This window comes from Castor canadensis, chromosome 2 (genome assembly GCF_047511655.1).
Source record: "Castor canadensis chromosome 2, mCasCan1.hap1v2, whole genome shotgun sequence".
Lineage (NCBI taxonomy): Eukaryota > Metazoa > Chordata > Mammalia > Rodentia > Castoridae > Castor > Castor canadensis.
This window is the reverse complement of record NC_133387.1, coordinates 170525091-170551639: the sequence shown is the minus strand read 5'-3', so window position 1 is coordinate 170551639 and position 26549 is coordinate 170525091. Positions and strand designations below refer to the sequence as shown.

General features: G+C 41.8%; 1 protein-coding gene across 8 annotated transcripts in view; it reads right to left on the bottom strand.

Annotated features, from left to right (window-relative positions):
• The window catches only part of Kirrel3 (kirre like nephrin family adhesion molecule 3), a 568837-nt gene that overhangs the window by 219213 nt on the left and 323075 nt on the right, over nucleotides 1–26549 (bottom strand). The window lies entirely within an intron of this gene.

The following is a 26549-nucleotide window of genomic DNA, read 5'->3' as shown; positions in this document are numbered from 1 at the left end:
GGAAGGTCTCAGGTCTTGCACACCCATTTTAATTAACTCATTTATTCACTTACTCAACAAACATTTAATGAGTTTCTACTAGGTAAGGAAACTCAGCCCCAGGAGGGAGGCAAACATGTATAAAGTATGTTTTCTTTCCCTAATTAAATTCAACCCCAAACCCCTAACCGGGGTCCATATTATTTGAATATTTCATTTTATGCATATGTTTACTTCAGCCATTTAGCAATCATTTATCAGGCACCTTTTAGGTATAAGATATTCTTCTGGGAGCTGAAAAGTTTACAAAGAAGATCTAATCTGTCAGCAAATCCCCCTGGCTCTTCCCTTAAAGTGAATTAGGAATCTCACCCCTCCACCCCTCTGTGGCCACACTCTGGACCTAGTTACAGTGACCCTGAGCCTAGATGATGGCCAGAGGCTTCTAATTGGTCTCCCTGCTTCTGCCCTTGTCTCCCATTGTCTATTCTCAACAGAACAGCATAATGCTTCCTTAAAACCTATGTCAGATAGTGTCATTTCTCTGTTCAAAATGGTCCAGAGTCTTCTCATCTCACTCAGAGAAAAAGCCAAAATCCTTTCTGTGATGTATAGCATGCTCTCTGGTCTGGTATATTCAATTTCATCCCTTGCTCCTCCCTTTCCTTACTTTGTCCCAGTTGCTCTGGCCTTTTTGTGATTCCTCACACACACAGGTACATCCCTGACTCAGGGCCTTTGAACATCTGCAGTTCTCTTCCCTGGGATGTTTTTCCTCAGTTACCCATGTGTCTCACTCCCCACCTCCTTCAGATCATGGTCCTGCCATTAGCCTCTCTGTGCTGATAGCCCTATTTAAAATGCCATCCAGCCTCTCTGCATGGCACTCTATCTTTCCTCTTCATTATTTGTCTCCAGTGACGTATTATTTATCTTACTTATTTTATGTCTCCTTCACTAGAACATCAACTTCGTGAAAACTTAGCTATTTGTCTACTTTAATTTACTGCTGTGTTTAGGCCTAGCACAAAAAAAGTATTTGTTGACTATATAGATACTGTGAACATATGTAATAAATAGCACAGTTATAGTCTTCAAGGACCATACAATGAAGTGGGAGCTATATCTAAAAATAAAGAAGGAGCTATCTTTTAAGAAAGCTAGAAATAAAAGGGTAGTTCAAAGGATAGAAAATTCATTTTGTGTGGCTGAATGAATCTGCTAACACCAGAGCCCTGCAACTGTGGTCGCCATGTTGGAAGAGAATTTCCATCCATGTGGAAGGAAGGAAAAGTTTTCTTGTTGCAACATTCCTCAAGACCAAGAAAGGTTCTTTGAAATTGGTGCCTTGGCACCATATGTGTTATTTCATTGATCTGCGGTGGCTGGTCCAGTCAACAGCCTTCTTCATTTTCCCCAGTCCCCAAAAACCAACCCCAATGAAGAGTCAGCAGCATGTCCTAGCAGGACTCCTGCAGAGGATGCTTGCTACTCCCTACACGTGTCAATGAAGAGCAAACAGAAGATGCAAAGCCTGTGATATTTTTCCTGGTTAATCTTGACAGGAGTTGTCAGGTTAGAGCTAGTTATCTGAGAGCCTAACTGGATCCTGAGGATAAATCTCTTATTTTGGTAGCACTTTAAAATAAGTGGCAGCAGTTCATGCATAATTACTTCTGAATTATCTAGGGGATTCTTCAGGTTTGATTATAGATGTATAATGAATTTACCAAATTTGTGGGTATTAGGGAGATATTAATTCCATATGAAACCTCACAATTCATTCATGTGCCATTTGTTTTCATTCCTTTTTTATAATAAGCTAATTAGTTTAAATTATTTGTACTTGCACAAGGTCTTGAAACACATATAAGGAATGATTATACTAGAGAACCCAATAAATGGGAAGCTTTAGAGACAGCATTAATTGTGAGAAAGGGTTCATAAAACAGTAGATGTTCAATTTTCCCATTTGGGGTGGTAATAATAGGTCTAATCATGACACCTCCATAAAGTCGTGGGAAGTCCCTAATTAACGTCCTGAATTTAGATATTTAAAAGAAGGTGGAGGAAGTCATTGTGCCAACTGGAAAATGAAGCAAAAAGAGGAGTTCAGCCTTGTACTAGGCAAAGAAGAGAAGATGAAACAGTGAGGGCTTGTTAATTCTGGGCCAGAAGGAAAATAGGCACACCCCGTTCTGCCTGTCTGGAAGACTCCTTTAAAAGAAGAACCCAAGGTTCTAGAGTTCCCTGTAGACTGAGATTTCTGCTCCTCAGAGTGGAAGGATGAGCTTCTATGGGTTGGGTCCCAGCATCTGTTAGCCCCTGTTATTCTTTATATGGAACTGGCTCCGTGAGGCCAATATGCCTGGGCTGTAGTCTTTATGGGTAGTGCGGTATCAGCTATCATCTTTCCTTAGGTTATGAGGGGAAACCAAGGCAGGAGGGAGTCTTGGTCAAGGTCACCCAAGGAATCTATAGTAATAGCGGCAATAGGAAGCATATGTTGGGCACATTGCAAGTGTTAGGCAGGGCTGGGAGTATAGCTCAGTGGTAAAGCAGTCCCAGCATGACAAAATCAAAGAACAAAGATTAGTTAAGTGCTAGGTACTTTATGCAGTATCACTTCATCCTCATAAGTCAAGGTCTATTATTATCTCCACTTCACAGGTCAGGGGACCATGGACAATTGCTCAGGTAACTTTCTCAAGGTCATCTATCCAATCAGTATCAGAGCTAGGCTCTGAGGGTTTGTAATCCTAAAGCTAGCACTTGAGCCCTAGGCTATATGGCCTCCCAAATGCTGTACTGCTTCCCAACCATCATTGCTGCTATTATAACTCCTTCATATTGCCACCCCAAATGGGGACTTTGAAGAGTTACTCTTTTTTTGGAGTCTCTCTCTCTCTCTCTTTTTTTTTGATGACATTGGGGTTTGTACTCAGTGTCTTACCCTTGTTAGACAGGTACTCTTACCACTTGAGCCACTCTACAAAGCCCTTTTTGTGATGGATGTTTTTGGAGATAGGGTCTCATGAACTATTTGCCTGGGGCTGACTTCTAACCTCAACTCTCCTGATCTCTTACTCCTGAGTAGTTAGGATTATAGGCATATAATCTGGTGTGCCCAGATTCTTCTTCTTCTTCTTTTTTTTAAAGTCCTAATCTCAGGCTTTCACTTCTCAGGAGATCCAACAGCACAGAGGTGTTTTGACTTTCCTCCCCAGTCCATTTTCCACAGAGCAAGGACCCAGGACCAGCTACCTCACTAGTCCCCTGTTACCATTAGAAAAAGCTCCACAGGGGTTAATACAAAAAGAATTTCCACTTTGGATGAGACACCAGTTTAATTTATATTTGATTAAAAAAGTCATTCATTCATGCATTCAGCAGCCAGTATTTGTTAAATGTCTTCTCCACTCTTAATTGGGTTTTGTTGAGGTAGAGGGGGAGGAGAGGGGGGAAAAAGCAGGTATAATAAAGCTTGTGCCAGACACCTTGTTTATAATTTTCTTGTGAAGAATATATGTACACAGCTGAAAAGTTAAGTAAATAAGAGAATGATTGAATACCCGGGTACATGAGCGATGCAGAGGGTGAGCTTTCTATGGCAAAGTAAAGGCACATCGGCCTGCCTCGGTCCAGGAAGGCTGTGTAGAGGAAGTGAGATGTGAACTGCTTAGGGAAGGATAGACAGGGACAAAATGGCAGAAGGGCTACCATCTGTACCCCATCAGAAAGCCAGGCCCCTGTCCTGCTTCAGATGGAAACTAGATGTTTAAACTTGGGGGGAAATCACTATCTAGCATCTTGCTGTCTTTGCTGTAAGATGGAGATAATGATACCGCTTGGGTTGTTATGAAAGTCAAATAGGGAAATGGGTATGAAATAGCTCTGAAAGATGTAAAGGGCAGTCCAAACATCACATTCCACATGAGAACGAGTAACACCAGAAGCGCCATTTTATAAGCACGAATCTCCAAGTACCACACCAGGAGAAGCTATGCCAGCAGCTCTCAAATCAGTATGGCCAAGGCAACCAGGAAAGTTCAAGTAGCCAATGGAAGAAGCTGGTGAGATGTGGTAAGACCAAGGCCTATCCTGAAGTTTCCCCTGACATTCCATAGGGAGTGCACCATGGGGCCTGGGAATAAGGAGGAGGAGCTTAGAGGTGCTCCATTTTTTTCTTGCCACTTGTGCTATCAATGGAAAATATCACCTTTATCCTAGCATAGTCAAATTTAGTTGCAACAAAAAAGGGAGTTGTAAAAATGCCAGCCAACAGCCTATGGTTCAGGAGAAGAAAACACAAACTTCTTCCTGATGGTCACCTCCTTGGGGGTTAGACTTAGTCTTTCATAGATGTCATATTATCCACTGCCATTCCAGGCTCCAAACCTGGCATGTATCTCACCTGCAGTCACAGGGAGGCCACAATCCTCCACTGTGTAATTTGACATTCTTGAATATTACTGTTATGAGCCTTTCCTTCCAAACTCTGATCCACTAATTTCTACTTTGAGACTGTCTTTGGATGTCTGCACTCTCATGAGGCTGATGAGTAAGAGCTCATGGCTAGGACATCTGGCATGGGTGGGGCACTTTCTCCACTGGGAAGACTGATTTTCTTGCTAAAAGTTGTTGAGAGTGAGTTTTCTACCAAAGGAGATGGATCTGAGGTAGCTAAACTGAAAGGAAATTTAAGTGAGAAACTAGTTATTTGTTTTACTACTTGAGACATCTGCCTCTGAAATACTAAAGATGGAAATAAGATTGGTCTTTCTGAGGAGACCTCTCAGGAAAGGTGTTTCCATGGAGAAGAAACTATGGGTAACTTTTAAAGAGAGGAGTGAGTATAATTGGGAACACTCCCCGCCCAAGCTAAGAACACAATGACCCGAGCACCACATCCTGGATCTGTGTGCAGGGTGCTATCCTGGTCCCATTCCGATTCCTCGCCAATGGGACAGTCACATGGCTGACATGGTGGGAGGTCCGAGCCCCTCTGACTCTTGACCTTCCTCAGATCTTGCATATACCTTTCCCTTCCACATGGCCTCAATATGCCTCTCTCTCTCTCTCTTTTTTTTCTGAAACAACGTAAGTGTTTTAACCTTTCTCTAAAGGTTTTGCCTCTTGTCTTTCAATATTATTATTAACTTACTGGCTGATGGGTCAGGAGTCTATAGGGGCCATATATTCAACCAGAGGTAACTTCTTGCTTTTCTTTGGTTTTCAAAAGACAGCCAGGTACAGTGGCTCAAACTTGTTATCCTTCCTACTCAGGAGGCAGAGATGAAGAATATCAAGGTTTGAGGCCAGCCTGGCAAAAAGTTCACAAAAGCCCACCTCAATCAATAAAAAGCTGGAGGTGGTGGCATGTGCCTGTCATCCCAGCTATGAGTGAAGCATAAATAGGAGGATCTTGATACAGGCTGGTTGGGGCATAAAAGTGAAATCCTATTTGAAAAATACCTAAAGCAAATAGGGCTGGGGGTATGGCTCAAGTAGTAGAGCTCCTGCTTACAAAGCACAAGGTATTGAGTTCAAACCCCAGTATCAAAACAACAATGACAAAACCCAGATAAACTGCCCAATTTAAAAAATTTTATTTATTTTTCTTTTTAAAATTGTGTTGGGTGGGAGTACATTGTGGCATTTACAAATGTTCTTATATCAAAAATGTCATACTTGAATTCATCCCCCCAACATTCTCCTTTATCTCCCTCTTCCACCATTCCTGGAATAGTTTCAACAGGTATCATTTTTCCATTTACATACATGTGTACACAGTGATTGCACTATATTCAACCTCTTCCTCTCCTACTGGCACAACCCCGCCCCCAGACAGGATCTGTTCCTCCCTCCTGTTCTTTGATTTTGTAAAAGAAAAAATATGACATTTTTGTTTGCTTTAGATAGCTGCACAGGGAGTTTTCTTGTGACACTTCCATATATATATATATATATATATATTATAACCCAAATTTGTTCATCTCCTCTATTTTTCTTCTTTCTACCTTACTCCTCTTTTTATGGTTAAACTGCCCAATTTTAAGTTGAAGGAAAGGAGACATCAAGGGATATTTCTAGCTCACCCCAGCACAGGCTATTGAACGTGGACCTTGCCCCACTGCAGGCAGGTGGTGGTGGAGTGCATCTGTCTGTCTTTGTGTTGTGGCTTGTGATATAGCAGCTCTGTAGAAAATTTGTGAAAGGGAGCAGGAAGGGTGTGGGCTGTGTGTGTGTGGGAGGGGGTAAGAAAGGAGATTAGTCACTTGAGTCAGGATAATTTTTCCTGATGTCAAGCCTCACCCAGGAGAGATTTTGTTATTGCTAGCTTTTATCTGGAAAACAATATGAGCAGTATCTTTCAAAATTAGGTCAGGGCGTGTAACGGCAGGGCCTGCCAAGGTGCGACTGCCTGAATTCTCGGTGGGTTTACACCGCGCTTTGCTCTGACAAATGCTTCCTTTGTTTCCCTGAAAAGTCTGACCTGCCAAAGCCTCTAAGCCTGCTCCTTTCTCCTTTCCCCTTCCCATCTCCCCACAGACAACTGAATTTGGACGGCTAAAAGTGCTCCCATTTGTCATCTCCAAAGTTCTCCCTCCCTCTCTCTAGTTCTTCCATTCCTTGCCCAGGGTGGGAAGCTATTGTGCATCACACTGGGGACTGGAAGCCACTTTGAGGAAGGTGTAGAGCTTCAGTTTTTTTGATACAATTCTTTTTGACACAATTGTCATCTCTGCGATAGGGTGTGCCAGAATGTCCCAGGAAAGGCAGTGCTGACAGGGTCCAGGGAAGAAATCCTGGATGGGGAATCAGGAAAGCCCTTATGGCGTGGTCTCCATAGGCTTGTCCTGCTCATTTCTATGTTTAACAGCATTTGAAAAATCCTATCCAGATAGGGTGAACAATAGCAGTGGCAACCACAACAAACACTTGTTCTTCTTTAGATTTTGAGGACAACATGACTTTCTCTTTTATTTTGTTTCTGACACTCTTTATACCAAGGTAGCCTGCTAACAAAGCACTGTAATTGTAAAGGCTGGGAAGGGTGATAGGAGATGTCAGAAGCTAATAAGAGTCTTCCAGAAGTGAGTAGAAACATGCTAGTAAATTCTAGTAAATTCACCAGACCCTAGGACTGCCCACTATTTATGCTTTGCAAAAGACCAAACAACTGGATATGTCTGGAACCAGAAACTTAGCAGGTGTTCCAGAAGCAATGTTTGAAGGTGTGTGAGGCCAGAAAAAACTATGGAGTTAGGACTCTGAAGCCAGAAGATGTCTGTGGCTCTGCCATTTGCACCTGGGAGAACTCAGGCTAGGTTCTCAATCACAGCCTATGTGCTTCAGTTTCTTCATTTACAAACTGTTGTTTTTAAATAACACCCTACAAAATTCAGGTGTTGCCTATATGGGAGTATTAACAGGTAGGATCCTTACAAAATGACTAGGCTCTGAGGGCTCCTTCCTCATATGGCATCAGATGCCTTCATAAAGGGACTTGATGAGGGAATTTGTCCTCTTTTTTTCCCCCCTCTCTTCTGTCTTCTTCCATGTGAGAGCATAGCATTCCTGGCCCCTGGAAGATGCATCAAGGTGCCTTCTTGGAAGCAGACAGCAGTCTTCACTAGACAACCAAGGTTGCTGTCACCTTGATCTTGGACTTCATAACTTCTAGAACAGTGAGAAACAAATTCCTGCTACTCATAAATTACCCAATTTGTAACATTTTGTTGTAGCAGCAAAAGCATACTAAAATACTATGATTGGAGTCTCCAGGAAACACAGAAAAATGATTTCCAAAGCTTATTTGTAATCTTAAGTAGATTTTTTAAAGTGAGACTTTACAGGGAATCTCAACATACCAAATTGGTACAAGTAGGGTATAAGGCAGTGGGTCCTTGGCACTCCTTCTCAGACTCAGCACTGATTGATTTTGTATAGAAGCAGTTTGGATCTTCAAGGAACCCTGAGATTCTGAGGGCCCAGTTACAAAATTACCGGTTTAGAATACTATGGAATTAGTGAACCATTTCCCAAAAGGCAGAGACCATCTTAACATCCAGCTGATTGACATGTCAGTGAATCAGGCAAACCATCTCAAAAGGAAATGTCTCAGGAAGATACCTGCAGGTTTGGTGGGTACAGGTTTGCAAGGTGGATGCTAGCAGAGCCAACACCACTGTAGAATGTTCTTTTTACAAATGAAGAAAGGGAAGTAAGTAAGTATTTTTTTTCTTTTCTCATCCAGAGTGGGGTCAGGAAGTGTGGAAACCCAGGGCCTGCAGGTGGATTGGAGATGAAGTGAAGTAAGGGGATGGAAACAATAGTGCAGAGACAGTGTGTCTCTGGACCAGGGATGACTATGAGCAGACTCAGGAAGGAGGGATGATCAGCTGGGGTTCCTGCAGTCAGGTAGACCTGTGCAGAAAGCTATGCTGTGTTTAGTCATTGTGATGCAATCCTATTGGTTATTTCCCTTTTGCTTCCCCTTTGTTTTCAGTGACATTCTAATATGTTTTTACTATTTGCTAGCAAAGACAAGGAAGTAATTTGACTAGATCAAGGCCAAAGATGATGACTCCAAATACTGATCAATCTGCAAGGTTCTCCTTTGTTCACTTAATGGAGAAGATGGGCATTGTCCAACTCTAAGGCTCACTTAGTCCCTTTGTGGCTCAGTCATGGCTCTCCCATTTCTGGAGGTGTCCAGTTAGCCTCCCCTGCCCTTGGGTCCCTTCCCAGGAAAGATCTCTTTAAGACTCATGGCTTGAAGGCTCAAGGGCTTCCTTGTCTGTAAGGGTAATGTACAAAATAGGTAATTGTTTTATAAGAACACAGGAGCTCTCCACGGTCCTGAAGAATGTGGCTTTGTCTCATTTTTTTCACAACAGTGAGAATACTCAGCTTCAAGGATATCATTTCTTTTATACAACTTCAGACATGGTACCTTTAATTCTCCAGGGAAACTCACAGCTCCTTTTTCCTAAGCTACTCTTATGCAAAAACATAGATTGTACTTTAGTCCTGAGAAGAGACTAGAGGTTTTCTGTCCTTATTCCTCATCTTAGGGCTGGAGGTGACTCAGGGATGTACCTTGCTATTTTCATGATCCATTGGTGTCTCTGTAATGAATGTTCACCACAGCAGTGCTCTCATTTAGCCTAATAACCTCAGTAAGGTAATATTTGATTTGTGCTAAGTATCTGATTAAACAACATAAAGTATTTAACCTATTGATCTTTTATACCTTGCCAGCCCAGCATTCCTGGATGTACTTTAATTACTGACTTGGAGAGCTTTTCTGAATGGGATTTACATCTTGTTATGCTCTTTTCTTTGTCTTTAGGGCCCCATGTCAACAGATTCCTCTTCTTGTTGCCTCTCACTAGCCTTTATTCCATTTCCTGCTCCCCCACCAGGTCTGTCTGATTCTGCCTAGAGACTAACATTTGATTAACTACTGAGGGGAGGGTTCTTTATGTGACCATGAATCCTACTGCTTATTTTAGAAATTCAGTGAACACACAAACAATGGGACTTGGTACTTCATCTACTATAATCTTTGGAGCATGAGAATTTTTCCAAAGTGATAACCTCATTTGAGACAGATGGTCACAGCTGTTGGACCATCTCACAAGGACAATAGGCCAGTGATCATCTATCAAGAGGAATCACAGGAAGCCATTTTGGACTGGCCAATTACTAATCGCTATATTCTGAATTACTGCTTAGATAACTACCAAAAAATCAGACTTATCCCTCTTGCCTGCAAGGATATTGTCATGAATGTTAACAATAATTAGTTGATTTACATGCTGTCTTTCCTTCAAGAATTTTAAACATGCTGGGTTTGTTTATTTTGTTTCTCTTGTTTTAAAATTTGCTCTACAAAGGCTGAGATAGCTTCTCCGTGGGTTCTCCCAAAATGAGAATACCACCTCATAGGATTAAGAGAATTCAATCAGAAAATTCATGTGGAACACTTACCATAACAATTACCACCTAGCAAGTGCTCAGTAAATAGGAGCTATTATTATTATATCATCAACGTCATCTCAGTGACTTGTGGGTTGCCATGAATTGCTGGATACTGGCAGGCTGGGAAGAAGGCACAGTGTTGTAAGTAGCTGAACACTTTGCCCTGGCCACCTGCTGCAGAGGGTCCCACCCTACATCATAGCATCCTTTGGTCTCTACAGGCCCATCACAAGTCAGCCTTGGACCAAAGACAGTGGAGGGGAAAAGGCCCTGTAAACACAAACGTTCATCTTCACATGAGTTGCTGCTCAGCCAGACCAGAAACAGCCAGAATGGTTTTCAAAACACAGCTTCCTAAGGGTGTCTTCCAAGGGCAGTAGGCTGGATAACAATGCAAATTAAAAGACATGCCCCAGACAACTAACTGAAGTGGAATTTCTGTGAGGAGGCTCAGGCACTTGCAATTAAAGCAAGCTTCCATGGTAGTTATTATGTCCAATAAAGTTTGAGAATCATGTACCAGTAAGTGGTTCCTTTAAAGACCACCCACAAGCCTGCAATAAACTTCTAAGAAAGGCTGGAAGTTGCTGAGTATTTACTCTGTAAGAGAACCTGACAAGAGCTACACCCCAGGTAGCATTCTGGTATTGAAGGGGACAATAAAAATTTGGGGCTACTCCCAAGGAGAAGCAAGCATACAGCCTGAAAGTCTCCAACCCCCCTGCTGCGATCTGGGGCAGGAGTGGCCACCTACCAATCCCAGGGGATGTGCAGGGTAAAGTGGGTCCCCTGGGAGAAAGGACAATGTGAAGCAGAAGGGACTGCTGAGACAGAACTCATTTAGTGCCTCTGGGAATACTTTGGGGGAGCACTTTTAAAGCGTCCTGGCTTCTCTCTGTCACTCATGATGCAGTAGGGATACTTATTCTCACTTCCAAATCATGTCATCTCAGTGAATACAAACACTGATGCACAGACAGCCCTCAGAAAACACGCTGCTGCTGGATACACTCACGCAGATGCAGTCCATCATTTGCCTTTGTTCCAAAGCCAATAAAAGTGATTTTCAGATAATCTGCTGTTTTGGATCATCTGCACCACTGCTCCCCTCCATTAGCATGGCTAATTGAGAACTGACTGTGTGTCTTGGACCATTTCCAAGCAGGGAACCCATTGCTTGGGTGATAAGGGCTTCCCAAGAGAGCCAAACAAATGGCTGGAAATGCCAGGTTGACTGCCCACTGAAGGAGGAGCAAACTTTTAAGGATGACCCAACCATTCCCAGGCCAGAGAAGCAATCTTGTTCACATGTCACATTGATTGCCAAGTCAGTAAACCATAAAACTGTCCCTCAGCTAGAACATGCACTGACTCTGAGAAAAATGAGGCTTGGTTAGTAAAGGATGAAGCCATCCCAAGACCAATAAAAGATGCAATGCCATTTTCCCTGGGCTGTGAATTAACACCATCTTGGAAGCTACAGGGGACAGAGACTTGGCAAACAACTGTGTGGTTGCTTTGACTTTTGCATAGTAAGGATGACCTAAAGGCCCGTGGGGAAATTATCTGAGGCTAGAGGAAACGTTTGGTAGGAATAAACCTCTACAGAAACCAATCTCTATAGAAACCACTATGTGTGTGTCTTAGCCACACTCTCCTGTCATACAACATCACTGTGAAATACCTCAAATAGATCTCAAAACAAACTAAGGAAAAAAAAACCGCAGAAAAAACAAAAACAAAAGAAAGCACAAAGTTCTCACTGCCTTCTGGGCAACCATGTTTTGGATAGTGTCATTTTTCTTATGACATAAGCTCCCAGATGGCACAGTCACTGTCTCTTAGAATAAATAGCAACTAGCAGAGGGTCATGCCTCCTGTGGATTTCTGATAAGTATTGTTTGGTTGTATGCTGTTTATCTCAAGGAGAACAGATACTATTGTCAGACAGACTGGCAAGAAGCTGCCTTTTGCAAGAAGAATGGGTGAAGTCCCTAGAACTTTTACAATTTTGTGGCCTGTCCCAAATCATAGTGAGAAATGAGTCACATAGGCTGAAGGGTAATTGAAGGCAGAGACCCATTACTCAGGAGGGTTAGAAAACCTATGATTAAGGTTAAATGGTGCTCGTGAGTTCTCTTTTTGTATGTGTCCTCTATTAACCAGAAGGTCTCCTGATTCCATTTGTGTCTGTTCAGCTTCAGCTCTAGCTCCTAATCACAGCTGGAGAACATGATCGGGGAAGATTACATGATAGGGTTCTGAGGGCAGCTATTTGTAGTTTGGGTATGGATTACACATAGTAGTTTCTGCCACAAGCTCACATCAGAATCTCCTAGGGGAGACAAAAATACTGATATCAATCTCTGCTACAAAGATTCTGATTTAGTTGGTCTGGGATGGGGACCTGGCCTGGCTAAACTTTCAAAAGTACCTGAGAGATTTTATATGCACGTAGAGCTGAGCAAAAGCTTCCTCATTGAGATGAAGAACAAGAGGCTCTGCTTCAATCCCAAAGCTGAGGCTCAAGCCCAGACTTTGAAACAGCATTCCTCATCTTTATAAGATGCCAGGATGCGATGGGGATGGGGTGTGGATAGGATGGAAAAAGGGGAAGGAAGAAGGGAGGAGAAATCCAGGAAGCCTATTGAAAGGGCAGAAATAAGATGAGCTTTCCCTGAATAGTTTTTGCAGTCAGGGTCTGAAAGGTGAGGGATGTGCTTATTCTACCTGGTGAAAGGTGTATCACCTGGGAAAACTCAGTGTTTCTATCCGTGATTGCAGGGGAGCCAGGCAACTGGTTAGTAGTAATATTAAAGACTTTTAAAAGGAAAAATACTAATATTATGACTAATAGCCATTGCCATAACAATTGTAAGTAACTTTGGGGAATCTGCTCCTTGGCCATGAGAAAAACAAGAAAACAAGTGGGAGAGAGTGGGCCCCCTGGAGAATACTGAAGGCTGCGTTAGTCAGCTTTCCATTACTATAATAACATTCCTGATATAAGTCAACTTAAAGGAGGAAAGCTTTATTTTGGCTTGTGACTTTAGAGTTTCAGTTCATGGTTGCTTGGCCCTGTTGCTTTGGGCCTGTGGCAGCATAAGACATCATGATAGGAACACATGGCAGAGAAGGCCTGCTCACCTCATGAGAGCCAGGGAGTCATGAAGAAAGGAAGAGGGGCCAAAGTTCTAATTCCCCTTCAAGGGCACACCCCTAGTGACCCAACTTCCTCCCCCTGGGTCCCACTTCAAAGTTTCTTCCACCTCCTAATAGCCCCATGGGCTGGCGATCAAGCCTTCGTTCAGTACATGGCTTTTTGGGGACACATCCATACCATATCAAGACTAAGGGAAGCTGTGCACTGGTAATGTGAGAGATGGCAAAGCAGCGTGTGGCATAATGAAGTGACCTATGGGCAGAGAAGGAAGCAGAGACCCAGTAGGTCATCTTAGCTTCAAGTGGATTCTCAGTACCAGCTTTCTAGATGTAGGCTTTTACTTCCTCCAAAGTCATATCTTCTGTCCCCGTTCCATTTCTCCTTCTCTTACTTCTATTCAGAATAGGAGCCAGGAATCCACACTCACTGCTCAGTGTCTTCTCTGGCAGAAATAATGTGGTAGAACAGATATCAGAGGCACTTCCCAGTCTCAGCAGGGCAAGAAGCACAGGCAGAGTGCAGGGTGTCTCCACCCATGGGATCCACAAGGACGGGGTGTGGGCTGCATGAGCAGAGGGCCGGGGGCCAGGGAGGAAGTTTCTATATCATATCTGGCTTTAACAAGAGGAAGCCATTGACTGCTATTTTCCATACCCCCTGGTGTTCCCCGGGGAGGTGTTGGTTTCTACTACACAGGAATAGACGGATCTGTTTGTCATGATTAAAGCACCTTGTGGGAGCAGATGCCTCTGTGTTTCCCTGGAAGATGCACAAATAACTGAAGATGGCAGCTTCTCAGATAAACTAGGGCTGTCCAGTAAGAGAGAGGCTCAGCCCCTAGGTCCTTGGATTTCTAACTTCCAAGCCCACTGCTCCCAGGAGGTGTTCTTGGTTTCATCTGACAGCAGAAGGAGAATGAGAGGCATGGCTGCTCCTTTTGGAGTTTCTCAGTGATTTGTGATCTCTGAGCGAGAAAGTCTGGGAATGAGGAATTGGCTTACCCCAAAGTGCCACAAAAGCTGCTCACAGAGCTTGGAGAGCAACTTCAATCCTATAGATCTCCATGGGCAGGTCTAGTGAAGGAAAGTACAAGGTCTGGAGATTGGAGGAAATTTGCCTGAGAGTATGCATCTGTACTTTTTGAGCCTGTGCCCCTGGCACAAGGGAAATTAACCAGAGTCTCTATGTTGTGGGAATTGTGCATGGCAACCTAATCAAGGCTTAGTTTTTCATTAAAATTTCCATTAATACTGGAGCTGTTTAGTTCAAGTTGAGGGGAATATCCATAATGCACCTTCCATCCTCCATTACCATTCTAAGGCTCACAGTGAGGTTGTGCACTTCTGCTGGGCCATTAACATTTCCCATTATGATTATCCTCATCCCAGCACCTGTTAGACAAACAGGACCACGCAGAAACTAGCTTGTCCTGTGTGACAGGCAGGGAGAGTAGAATAAGAGTCAGACAGAAGTACAGAGTGAAATTTGGTGAGACCACATGGATTTGGACTTCATCTTTTCAGCATTGAGAAGCATCTGCTTGCTTCCACTTGCCTCCTTGAAATGAGATTAATGCATCCACACTGGTTGGACCAGTCTTAGAGAGGGAAGAGGCATCAGGTTTTTTTGTAGGGGATAGGGATGCTGAAATGAATGAAGAAATTCAGGTCTTGCCTTTTGGGGACATTTCCACAGTAGAGCCACTCAGAGGATTGCCATCCATAGCTGTTCTATGCCGTTTCAGCACCCCCAAGACAGTTACCTCTTGGACATACCCACCATTGATCCCTGACTTTTGGGACATCTTGGGACCTGGTGTACTTATTTCAAGGTTCTTGGAGGAGGTTGATTCTATGACCCCTTACTGAGCTGTGTCCTTTTCCATCCTCGGCTGCAGTCACATGACACTTCTTCTCAGATCACAGATACCCTGTGCCCTTGGACAGTGCTATGGTTGGGTGGGTCCTTAGAAAGTACCTGTGCTAGAATTCTCCAAATTCATAGGTTATTGGTATTTGGAGGTGGGGCTTTTGGGATTTAATTAGGATTAGATGAGGTCATGAGACTGGGGCTCTGGTAATAGTATTGGTGGCTTTATAAGGAGAGGAAGAGAGACCAGAGCTAGCAGCCTTGCTCTGTCTCACCATGTGATGGTCTGTATCATGTTATGTTGCGTCAAGAAAGCCCATGCCGTGCTCTAGAACTGTGAGCCAAATAAGCATCTATTTTAATAAACTACTCAGTATCAAGTATTTTGTTATAACAACAGAAAATAGATAAGGCAGACAGGAATATCCTCCTTGATTTGTCCATGGAGAAGCCAAGCTCATCCTTCAATGATGAGCCTGAAAGCCACCATTATGCCCTGCCAGACAGAAATATCTGTGGTCTTACTCTAGACTTCTGTACCCTTCAACATACTATTTACAATATTAGTATTATTGGAGAGTGTGTCTCTTTTTCCTTTCCCATTATGAGCAGAGACCATCTGTTATTGAGCTTGTATCTTCTATGTTAAGTACAGGACAAATCACATAGTAGCTCCTTGGAAGAATCTGTTAAATTGTTATCAACTTCCCTCTACTTGTCTGAAGTGAGCTTCATATCACCCTTACTGACAAAACAATTCCCAATGTAAAAAAGCAGTTCCTATTAAAAAAGAAAATCCAAGCACAGCTAATACCGTCTGCAGAGGTGTTTGTGGAATGATACAGGTGACATATTCTGTTTGTGTCACACCTTTGTCTTTCCATCTGAGACTGTCAGCTCTGGAGGAAAATTCTACATGAGAATATTTTAAGTAAGCTTTAGTACAGTGGTTCTTAGCCAGGTATATGTTTCAGGAGGTGTTTTAATGGAAACATGTTGCTAGGGTGTGACTGCTTGAGTCCCTCTGAAATTCAGGGTGAAATCCTAACCTCCAAGGTGATGGAGTCTTTTGGAGGGTGATTAGGCCATGGGGATGGAGCCCTTTTGAAAGAGACCCCAGAGTCGGGTGTGGTGGTACACATATATAATTCCAGAACTTGGGAGGCTAAGGAAGAAGGATCACAAATTTGAGGACAGCCCAGGCTTCATGGTGAAACCCTGTCTCAAAAAACAAAACAAGTTGAGCTCATGTCTGTATTTCTATCTAGAGGCCAAGATCAGAAGGACTGTGGTTCCAGACTAGGCCAGGCAAAAATTTTTAAGACTTCATTTCAACAGAAAAAGTTGGGGTGGTGGTACATGCCTGTCATCCTAGCTACTTTGGGAACTATAAACAGGAGTCAAGGTCCAGGCTGGCCAGGGCAAAAAGTGAGACCCTATCTCAAAAATAACCAGAGAAAAGTAGTGCAAGTGATGAGTGCCTGCCTAGGAGCCCTGAAGCCCTGAAGCCCTGAGTTCAAATCCCAATACCACCCCTCAAAAAAAAAAACCAAATGAAACAAAATAACCCCCCCCTCAATCCAACCAACTAACCAAACAACAACAACAAAAAAGGGCCTCAGAGAGCTGCCTTGCTCTTTCCACCAGGTGAGGACAATCAGAAGGTATCATATATGAGTCAGGAAGTACATCCTCACCAGCCACCAAGTCTGCTGGTGCCTTGACCTTAGACTTCCAGATTCCAGAAATGTGAGAAATAAGTTTCTATCATTCATAATTTACCCTGGCTAACGTTTTGTTTTTTGACTTGGCAATATTAATTTTGCACATAGAGGAAGGGTGGCCTGATGGAGAGACATGATTTTTTGAATGTGAAAGAACTGCTGTCACCTTGAATCTTTAATATTCCTTCATTCTTAAATTTGTCCCTACCTTACTTATTAGTTATTTGACTTTTGGCAACTTAATTCTCTCCCTGAATCTTGACTTCTTTATTTTTTTATTATTAATATTATTTTTGATTGACAAATCATAACTGTATACATTTATAAAGTAAAATATGGACTGATTAAATCAAGCTGATCACATATTCACCCATCTAAGGGATTTTGTTATAACAGCCCAAATGGCCTAAGACACATTCTGCAATCCCAGTGGTGAAGGGCACTGACTTGGAAACATGAGATGTGGATTTGCTACCTGCTTCCAACACTTAGCTGTGTGATCTTGGGAAGGTTCTTTGACCTCCATGTGTGTCATTTCTCCATTTGTAAAATGGAGAACCTGTCACTTACGGTTGCTGTGAGGATTTCACAAGGGAATTTACACAGAGGGTGTAGAATAGTTGATACTTATACAGTGTAAATCCAAATTGTTGTTGTGATTACTGAATCAGAAAACCCTGCAGGTGTGATTTGTGCATTTTTATTTGCAAGGAGCTCAGGCCCTTCATATTTACACCCTTAGTTCCAAACCACTTGCCTGTTGGATTTTCTATCGTATAGAAGTTTAGGAAACATTGAGCTGGGCATGGTGGTTCATACCCATAATCTCAGCTACTTAGAAGGTGATGATTGGGAAGATCACAGATTAGAAGGCCAGTTCAGGCAAAAAGTTAGTGATGATCCCAACTCAACAAACAAGCAGGCCATGGTGTCACTGTCACTGTCTATGAGGGAGGTGTACGTAGGAGGATCCTAATCCAAGCCTGGCCTCCTGACAAAAACACAGACCCTATATGAAAAATAACTAAGGCAAAATGGTCTGGGAGAGTGGCTCAAGTGGTTGAGCACCTGACTAGTAAGCATGAGGCCCTGAGTTCAAACCTCAGTAGAGCCCAAAAAATAGTTGAAAAAACATTAATTAATAATAGATAAGTTAACCAGGAAGAGCATGGACTCCTAGCATCCAAGTTTCATTGGCACGTTATTTCATCTTGCCCACCTTCTCCTTGCTGATTCTTCCTATCCAGGCATCAGCTACTCTTCCTGTAGAGATGAGCATGAGCAAGGAGGCGCTTTGAGAACCAGGAAGAGAGAAGAAAGGAGAGGACGATCACACCAACTGTGTAGCCATGTCTTGAAAGACAGAGGGCTGACTACCCCTGCTGTCTGGCGGAAGCTGAGCCGCCTCAGGCTTTACCAAGCTGGGACAAATCGAATGATAAGAAAGTTACAGCAAAGTTTATTGAACAATAACCGTCTTCTTTCACTTAGAAACAATGAAGAAATATTTTTCTCACTTCCATGGCACAAGGAAAACAATTTCAGTGATTTGTGAGACTTGGTTTTCAAGTCCCTTTACCAACTGGACTCATTTTTTTTTTTTTTTTGCTGTACAATATTAGCACTGAGGGTTGGACAAAGCTCTATCTTTTCTCTGGTGAAGTTTTTGCTTTTACTGGTTTTATTTGTATTAACTGTGAGGCTTTTCATCAGAAGAATAAAAGACCATGTTTTTGAGCAGTCAGACACCGATGTGTCAATTTACCTGTGTAGCTGGCACATCTCTGTTCATGTTTGGGTCTGGAATGGGTTAACAAAAGTTGAAATACTCCCAGCATGAGAGAGGGCTCTAATGACAGACTTAGGATCATATCTCCCAGTCCTACAAAACTCAGATACATGCTGTCAATCCCAGGAAATGCTCAGGTGACTAGAAAACATTCTGAACAAGGCACTTTAATTTGCCAATAGCTCTGCATCTTTTGTCCAATTTATTTCAGGGAGAGATAGTGCTTTGGGTTAAAAATCAAAAGAGAAAAAGCTCTGGACTACTTCAGGCTGGAGGACAAAGCATCTCAGGAAAATAACTTTGAAAGTTGAGAGTTACGGGAAATAAAAAAAAAATCAGAGAATGTGCCACTAATGAATTCAATCACAGCCAAAGTCCATTTCTATTCCCTTGAATTCTACACAAACAATTTCCAGTTGCAAATATCTTTCAGAAGTACTGTATACACGCGGTTGGATATTAAGTTGCTTGGCAAACATTTCGGATCAAAACTGCCTGCCTAGAAATGGCTGTTGGAGCAACAATGATGTGGCTTTAGAAAGAGCCGGGCTGCTTGCACGTAGTTGTAGCCCGAGTTTAATGGAGTTTTGCAGAAGGGAATTGCCTGGAAAACAGTGAGTTTTTAAGGATGAACTTTTGACTTCCAATTCAAGGTGGAGGGTAGCTTGGAGAGTAGAGAGGGCCTGGCAGCCTGTGCAGAGTCTGTTTTCCCTGGAGAGCCATGCCTGTAACGACTTCTAATTTGGTGAGGAACTCAGCAAACAACTTAATCCATGCTCCCCTTTCAGATTCCATCCCAACTCAAGCTGGATGGGCATCTGCCTGGATTCTGAGATCCCTCTTGGGGCCTCTTCTGGGACACTTACAACTTTCATTACTGAGAAGTGTGTGTGGGTGTGCACGCATGTGGCACTATTTGTATTGACTGTGAGGCTAGAGAAAGAATGGTGGCATGGTGTCCAGGGAAACCTTCTTGCTTTGGGCAGGAGTGGAATAACCTAAACTCTGCGTAAAAGTCTGGGGTCCTGGATCTGGCTGCTTTGGGGAGGATGGTGTTTCTTAATCTTGGGACAAAGTAATTAAAATCCATGATAGCCTATATCCTGGAGAGAAATCCCATGGCCAATAATCCTGAGCCATCATGCCCTTGGAAGAGATTAAAGCCCTTCACATGCAACAGACTGCTACCCTTCCTCCAGAGTCTGTCTGGCTGTCCAAGTTCGGAGATTGTCCTTGGGGGAATAACGGCCCTGTCAACTGGACCCAGAGTAGTGTGATGGCCTTTCCTCTGCTCTTCCTCATTAGTCTCTCCAGGATGACAGAAAGCTCCCTCTCTCACTTTTCATTATGGTTGGGAGTTGGCGGAAAACGTGCCATTTGCTGTCTCAAATCCATAAAGAATTCTTGGCAGGCCATTCATTTTTTTTTTAAATCCCTGGGGATGGCTCACCTTGGCTTTTAATAACTTTGAGCTCCATTTTAAACCCCTGGTCTTGAGAGTGCAGCTAAGAATCTCTTCCTATGGGTATTTACTTATTGTGCAGTTAAGGGAAATTTCAACCTTCCCCTTCCTGCCCATGTGCACTGAGAGTATGAAGAAGGGAGTTTCCAGTGACATCCAGAAGTCTTACTCATTTGTTAGGATTTTTCATCCCAACTCCTAGCAAAAAGTGTTGCCAGTATGGAGGTGATCCAACGAGTTTCTATCGCCTAGCTTATTTACTTTTTGTTTTCTTGTTTCTCTGGTGTGGCTCTTTCTCTTGTTTCTTTTGGCAGGAATTCCTTTTTGTGGACTAGTGTGGATAGTTGCTAGATCCAAATAAAAGGGGCAGTAAGGTCTAGGGTCATAGCTTTGAGTCTATATCCCCCAGGTTATTTCAAATATTTACACAGTTTTTCTCTTTCTTCCTTGGGACGCATGCCACTCCTTTTTATCTAGAAAACTTTCTCTTACTAAACCCATCTATTTTTAACCCATTAACATAGTCATCAGTGGTTTCACATCTATAGTTAATTCTTGTAATATCTGTGTGTATTTAAGGGCTGTTTCATTAGTTGTGGGCTGTTAGATTTTTAAGTTCTGGTTTAGAACTAATACATCTTTTCCAGAACACACGGCATGCTTGCTCACTGTGTGAGCCCTCCCACGAGTCAGATTTCTCAACCAGCCAGCAAATGTTGGAGGACTCCTGGGCTTCCTCCTGGGCTTTCCTCTCTTCTTCATTTACATTTTTCTCCTGAGGTAATTGCATGAAATTCCAAGGCTTTAAATATCATTGAGATACAGATGATTTTTAAAATTATGAATTCAGCTCTGACCTGTCCCCGAGCTCCAGATTTGTGGATTCATCTTCCTTCCTGAATTTTTTATTGGGAAGTCTAGTAGCTGTTGAAAACTGTAATATGATCAAAATAGACTTATAACCCTTACCCTGCCAGGCTGTCTCTCCCAGTCTTTGACATGTTAGTACATTTTAACACCATTTACCCAGCTGCTAAAGTCCAATATCTAAAGTCTCCCTCAATTTCTCTCTTTCCTCCTTCCACCATAATCAGCATATCATCAGTCCCATTGCTCTTCTTCTAATACACATCCAGAATCTGTTCACTTTTCTCCATTGCTGCCATTCTAGTTCAAGTCACCATTAATCCTTGTCTGGGCTTCTGTTTTAATCTTCCCAACTGGTCTCTCTGCTACTTTTCTTACTCCTCAAAAATCTATGCCCCATATAATTGGAAGTGTGATCTTGTAAAAAATTAGCACTTGACAAAATTCAATATCCATTCATAATAAAACTATCAAACAATTAGGATTAGGAGACTTCCTCAAAAAGAAACATAAAAGACACACAGAGCTAACATTGTACTGAATGGCAGCAGGATGAATGCTTTCCTCCCAAGATTGGAAGGGGATGAGGACATCTGTTCTTACCACCCCTATTCAATATTGTACCAGAAGTCTTAGACAAGAAAAAGAGACACAAAGTATACAGTTTGGGAAGACAAAAATAAAAGTTTTTATTCACAGATGACATCATTACCTATATAGAATATCACAAAAATGCTATAAAAATTTTACAAAGCAAATAAGCCAATATGGCAGAGTTACAGGATTCAAAGTGAATATATAAAAGTTAACTTACAAATGTTTTTGATGGTACTGGGGCTTAAACTTAGGGCTTCACACATGCTAGGCAATTTCTCTATGACTTGAGCCATGCCTCTAGTGCAAACTTTTTTTTTTGTGGAACTGGTGTTTGACCTCAGGGTTTTGTGTTTGCAAAGCAGGTGCTCTACCATGCTTGAGCCACACTTCCAATACCTTTTTCTCTGGTTATTTTGGAGATGAGGTCTCACAAATTACTTGGCCAGGGTGGTCTCAAACCTCAATTCTTCTGATCTCAGCCAATCAAGTAGCTAGCATTATAGGTGTGAGACATAGGCACCCAGCTCTCAAACTGTCTTAAGTAGAAAGTCAGAATCATGACAAGCTGCCTACTTTGTCCCACCCTTGGAGACTACTTTTAGCTTTTATAATTGGAATAAATGATTTAATGGGGCAAAATAAAAATTTGGGTCTTTGTTTGAACTCAGGGTCTCACACTTGTTACTACTTGAGCCACTCCACCAGCCCCAAATTGGTGTCTTTAATGACAAAAAAAAAAGTTAACTGTCTTAGGCATAAATCTAATAAAATATGTTCAAGACTATAGTGAAAACTAAAAACACTAACAGAAGAAATCAAAGAACAGCCTAATAAATAGAGAGCCAGCCCATGTTCATGAACTGAAAGACTCAGTACTGTTAAGATGTCAGTTCATTTCAATTGGTCTACAGAATCGATGTAATCACAATAAAAATCTCAGCAAATTATTTTGTAGATACTGGCAAAGTTCATATAGTTTTATGTGGAAAGCCAAAAGACTTAGAATAGTCTCTACAGTATGAAAAAAGAACAAAGCTAGAAGACTCCTAATATCTGATTTCATACTCACTGTAAAGCTAAGAAATTGTGTTCAGCGTGGCTGGTGAAAGAACAGACAGATTAATGGAACCGAATGGAGAACCTGGAAATAGAACTACACAATAAAGCCACTTATTTTTTAAAAAATAAAGATAGAAGGTAATTCAGTGGAGAGAGAATGGTGTTTTCAACAAAAACAATTAGCCATGTACATGCCAAAAAAATCTAGACACAGATTTTATATTCCACATAAAAATTAACTTCAAATGGATTATAGACCTGAATGTGAAATATGAAACTTTAAAACTTTTAGAAGAAAATATAGGACAAAATCTAAGTGCCTTTGAGTTTGGGAATTAGTTTTTAATTTAACACAAAAACTGCAATCTGTAAAACTAAAAATTGATAATTTAGGCTTTATTAAAATTAAAAAAACCCTTTCCTCTATTAAAGACACTCTTTAAGAGATTGAAAAGGCAATACACGCACTAAAAGAAAATACTTGCAAATCACATATCAAAACAATGACTTGTATCTAAAATATACAAAGAACTCTTTTTTTAAATTTTTAAAATTTTTATTACAAAGAACTCTTAAGATTCAACAAGAAGAAAATAAATAGTCCAATTTAAAAAATGAGCAAAAGATTTGAACTTTCACCTAAGAATACATACAGATGGCAAATAAGCATATCAAAAGATGCTAATATCATTTGTCCTTAGGGAAATGCAAATTAAACTACAGCAACACACCTCAACACCCCTATTAAAATGCTTACAGTCTGAAAACCCTGACAGTACTGGCAAAGCTGTGGAGCAGCAGGAGCTCTCATCATTTTTGGTGGGAATGCACAATGTGACAGCCACGTTGGAAGACAGCTTGGGAGTGTCTTACAAAGCTAAACATAGTCTTACCATATGGTCAGGTAATCACACTGACCTGAAAACTTATAGGTACACAACATGTGAAGGTTTATAGCAACTTTATTTGTGTTTACCAAAAATGGAAAGCAACTAAGATGTCCTGCAGTAGGTAAATAGGTAAACAAACTTGGGAAAATGCGTATAATGGGATAATTGGAGCAGTCAAAAGAATTGAGCTAGCCAGCCACAGTGCAGGTGAATCCATTGCAAAATGAAGGAAGTCAGCAGACAGAAAAAAAAAATGCTACATACTATATGATTCTGACTATATGATCCTGGAAAAAGCAAATCTATAGAAATAGTTAACAGCAAATACCAGGGGCTTGGGCAGGGGAGAGGGCTGAAGCACAGAGGAATTTTTAAGGTAGTGAGACTTTCTGCATGATACTGCAATCATGGTGTGGTATAGCAAAAAACAAAAAAAAAGTTCACATGGTATTTGTCCTTGGTTGCTGGCATAGAGCTAAGAAACATGAATAATAATAAAAATAGCCTAAAAGTACTTAGGGAACTTGTTGTCTGGTAAAAATGTCTCTTGTATGTATAATGAATTCTTCCTTTCACTATACCTATCTAACCTAAACAACTAATCAACTATTTCTCTCACTTCTATTTGAATAGTGTTTACAATTCCTGTGTGTTAACATAAGTCTCAAACTTTTAAAAACTAGTTTGTAGAAAATTGCCCTTCATCAAATTATAGGAAGTAGCATAAAAAACAGGCTGAGTTTCCCCCTTTCATACCCTCATCACTCTCTGGGGAAAGTATTAGAGGCAGAAATGGCCCCTATGTACCATGGAGCCAGGAAGGAGGATGCCATTTGTTGAGGTTTGGATAACTGAATGAGAAGAAGATCCAGATGGCAGGATTGGTTGTATTCAGCTAACTCAGATAGCCACACCTGCCCAGACTTGCAGGAAGGCAGATGACCCAGATGAATGAAATTCTAGGAAACAAGGCCATACTTGGCTGGGAAGGGCAGAGAGGTTGGTTGGTGAGTGAGGGAACAGTGCTGCATGTGCAGAATCTGAGCCAGTCCCATCTGTTACCTGTCCAGGATAGTCAGCGTTTGGCACTGGTGGACTGCACCAAGAGAAAAATTTATGAATAGACCTTTAACACTGGCCACTTTGGAGTCCAGCAGCTCTGGAAATTAGATCCAGATGGATAGCATTTTGATAGCTTCTGACCAAGGAATTTATGATAATTCTCAGGACCCAAGGGGAAGGAGGGAGCATCTAAAGGCAAGGAATCCATAATTGCTTCTTAATATGTTTCCAAAATTCATCTGTGTTTTCACTCTTCTCTGCAGTCAAGACTGGCACAGAGACTGGGGAAGGAAAAATAAATGGGAGCCCAGGGCCTCACTCATCATGCACAAGCCTTCTGTACAATGTCCCCAAGTAGAACAGCAAGGAGGTTTTGGAACATCCCCTAATCCAGGAAGTGTTCTAGGTTGGGTCTGTAAGATCTTACTCCAGTGGGGAATTTATTAATTTTTGTTTTGCTCACAGACACATTTAAAGAAGCTGTAAACACCAGGGCAGATTTTCCTCCCTCCACCTTTAGGTTTCTTCCCACGTAGGTCAACTCCTGGAAGATTCTAGAGGGAACAGAACTCACTGTATACCAGTATGGCCCTTCTGTGCGAGGGCTTCTCTAAGAATACAGCTACTTCTAGCCAGGCCTTTGCCACTAACTGTATGATGTCAGTGAACCCCTCAGCCCTGCCTAGGCCACCATGTCTTTACCTGTCAATGGAAAGGACTGTATGTTAGGATTATAAGGGCACTTCCATGCTCCAATCTTCAATACTTCTATGGATCTACATTAGAAATCATCTGGATTATTCCAGAAAGGAGCCAAGAGCAATTCTGATTTTCTGAGGAATGTTTTGGGAATTATTTATCTTCAAAAGGACTTCAAAGACTCTATCTTTTTCTATGTCAGATTTATCCCTGTTTTAGTCTGTTTGGGTTGGTAAAACAAAAAACCTTAAGATTGGTAATTTATAAATAATAGATTTTTCTCCTCTCATTTTTGAAAGCTAGGAAGACCAAGATCAAGGTGATAGCAGATTTGGTGTCTTGTGGGGACTCACTCCTTATCAGCGATACTATCTATGAGTCCTCAAATGGCAGAAGGGGCAAGAAAACTCCCTTGGGCTTCTTTTACAAGGGCACTAATCCCATTACATTTATAAGGGCACTATTCCAAATCACAAGAGTGGAGCCTTTATGACCTAATAATGTCCCAAAGGCTACACTTCTTAATATCATGACATTGGGGGTTAGGTTTCAACATACAAATTTTGGGGGGCTATAAAAATTCAGACAAAAGTCATCTCCAATTTATGTCTCAAGGAGGTGGGACTTCAAAGGCATACTTTTAGATCTTTCCAGCCATTGGAAGTACTTATTGAATATCTATCAAGTGCCAAACATTGTGCTAGTAAGCCCTGATTCTATTCTAAGACATCTAGACAAAGAGGCAGCACAAGAGAAGGCTTGAACCAGTTCAAGTGGTCAACAGTGTAAGGAGGCTGTTGTTACTCTGCTTAATGAAATTGAGCTTCCAAAGGTCTGCCCAGAATCCTGACACATTGCCCATTGCCCATCCTCTTTCCTAAGCTCAAGCAAGAAATCATCATCCTCTAGTATGGACATTGACATTCATCCTTGCCACTGCTTGGGAACCCACAAAAAGAGAGCCTATTCATTTCTCTTCCAGATTTCACATAAGGGCATTCAAAGAAGTTAGTGGTGATGGATGTGTGGGGACTTTGAATTTTACCTTCTATATAAGGGATGGTCATAGCCAGTGGGTTCTATGAAGCTGATGTGTTTTCTCTGTATACTTCCTCAGGTCTCCTAGGCTGGGACAGCAAGGATAACACATTTCTTTGGTCTGTCTGTGCCATTTGCCTGGCTAGAGAAGACAGCACAATGAATTTCAGCTCTTCCCAAATACGAGAACTTATTGAAGTTGTGTAGCTTATGTTATTCAGTAAACACATAAAGGAGTCTACCTCATGTAAAGAGGACGATGCAGCACCTGGCTCCACTGGGCCACTTCCCAGGTCCGTTGGTGGTATTCTTTTGCAACAGGGTCTCATTATGTAGCCCAGGCTGATTCCAAACTCATGTT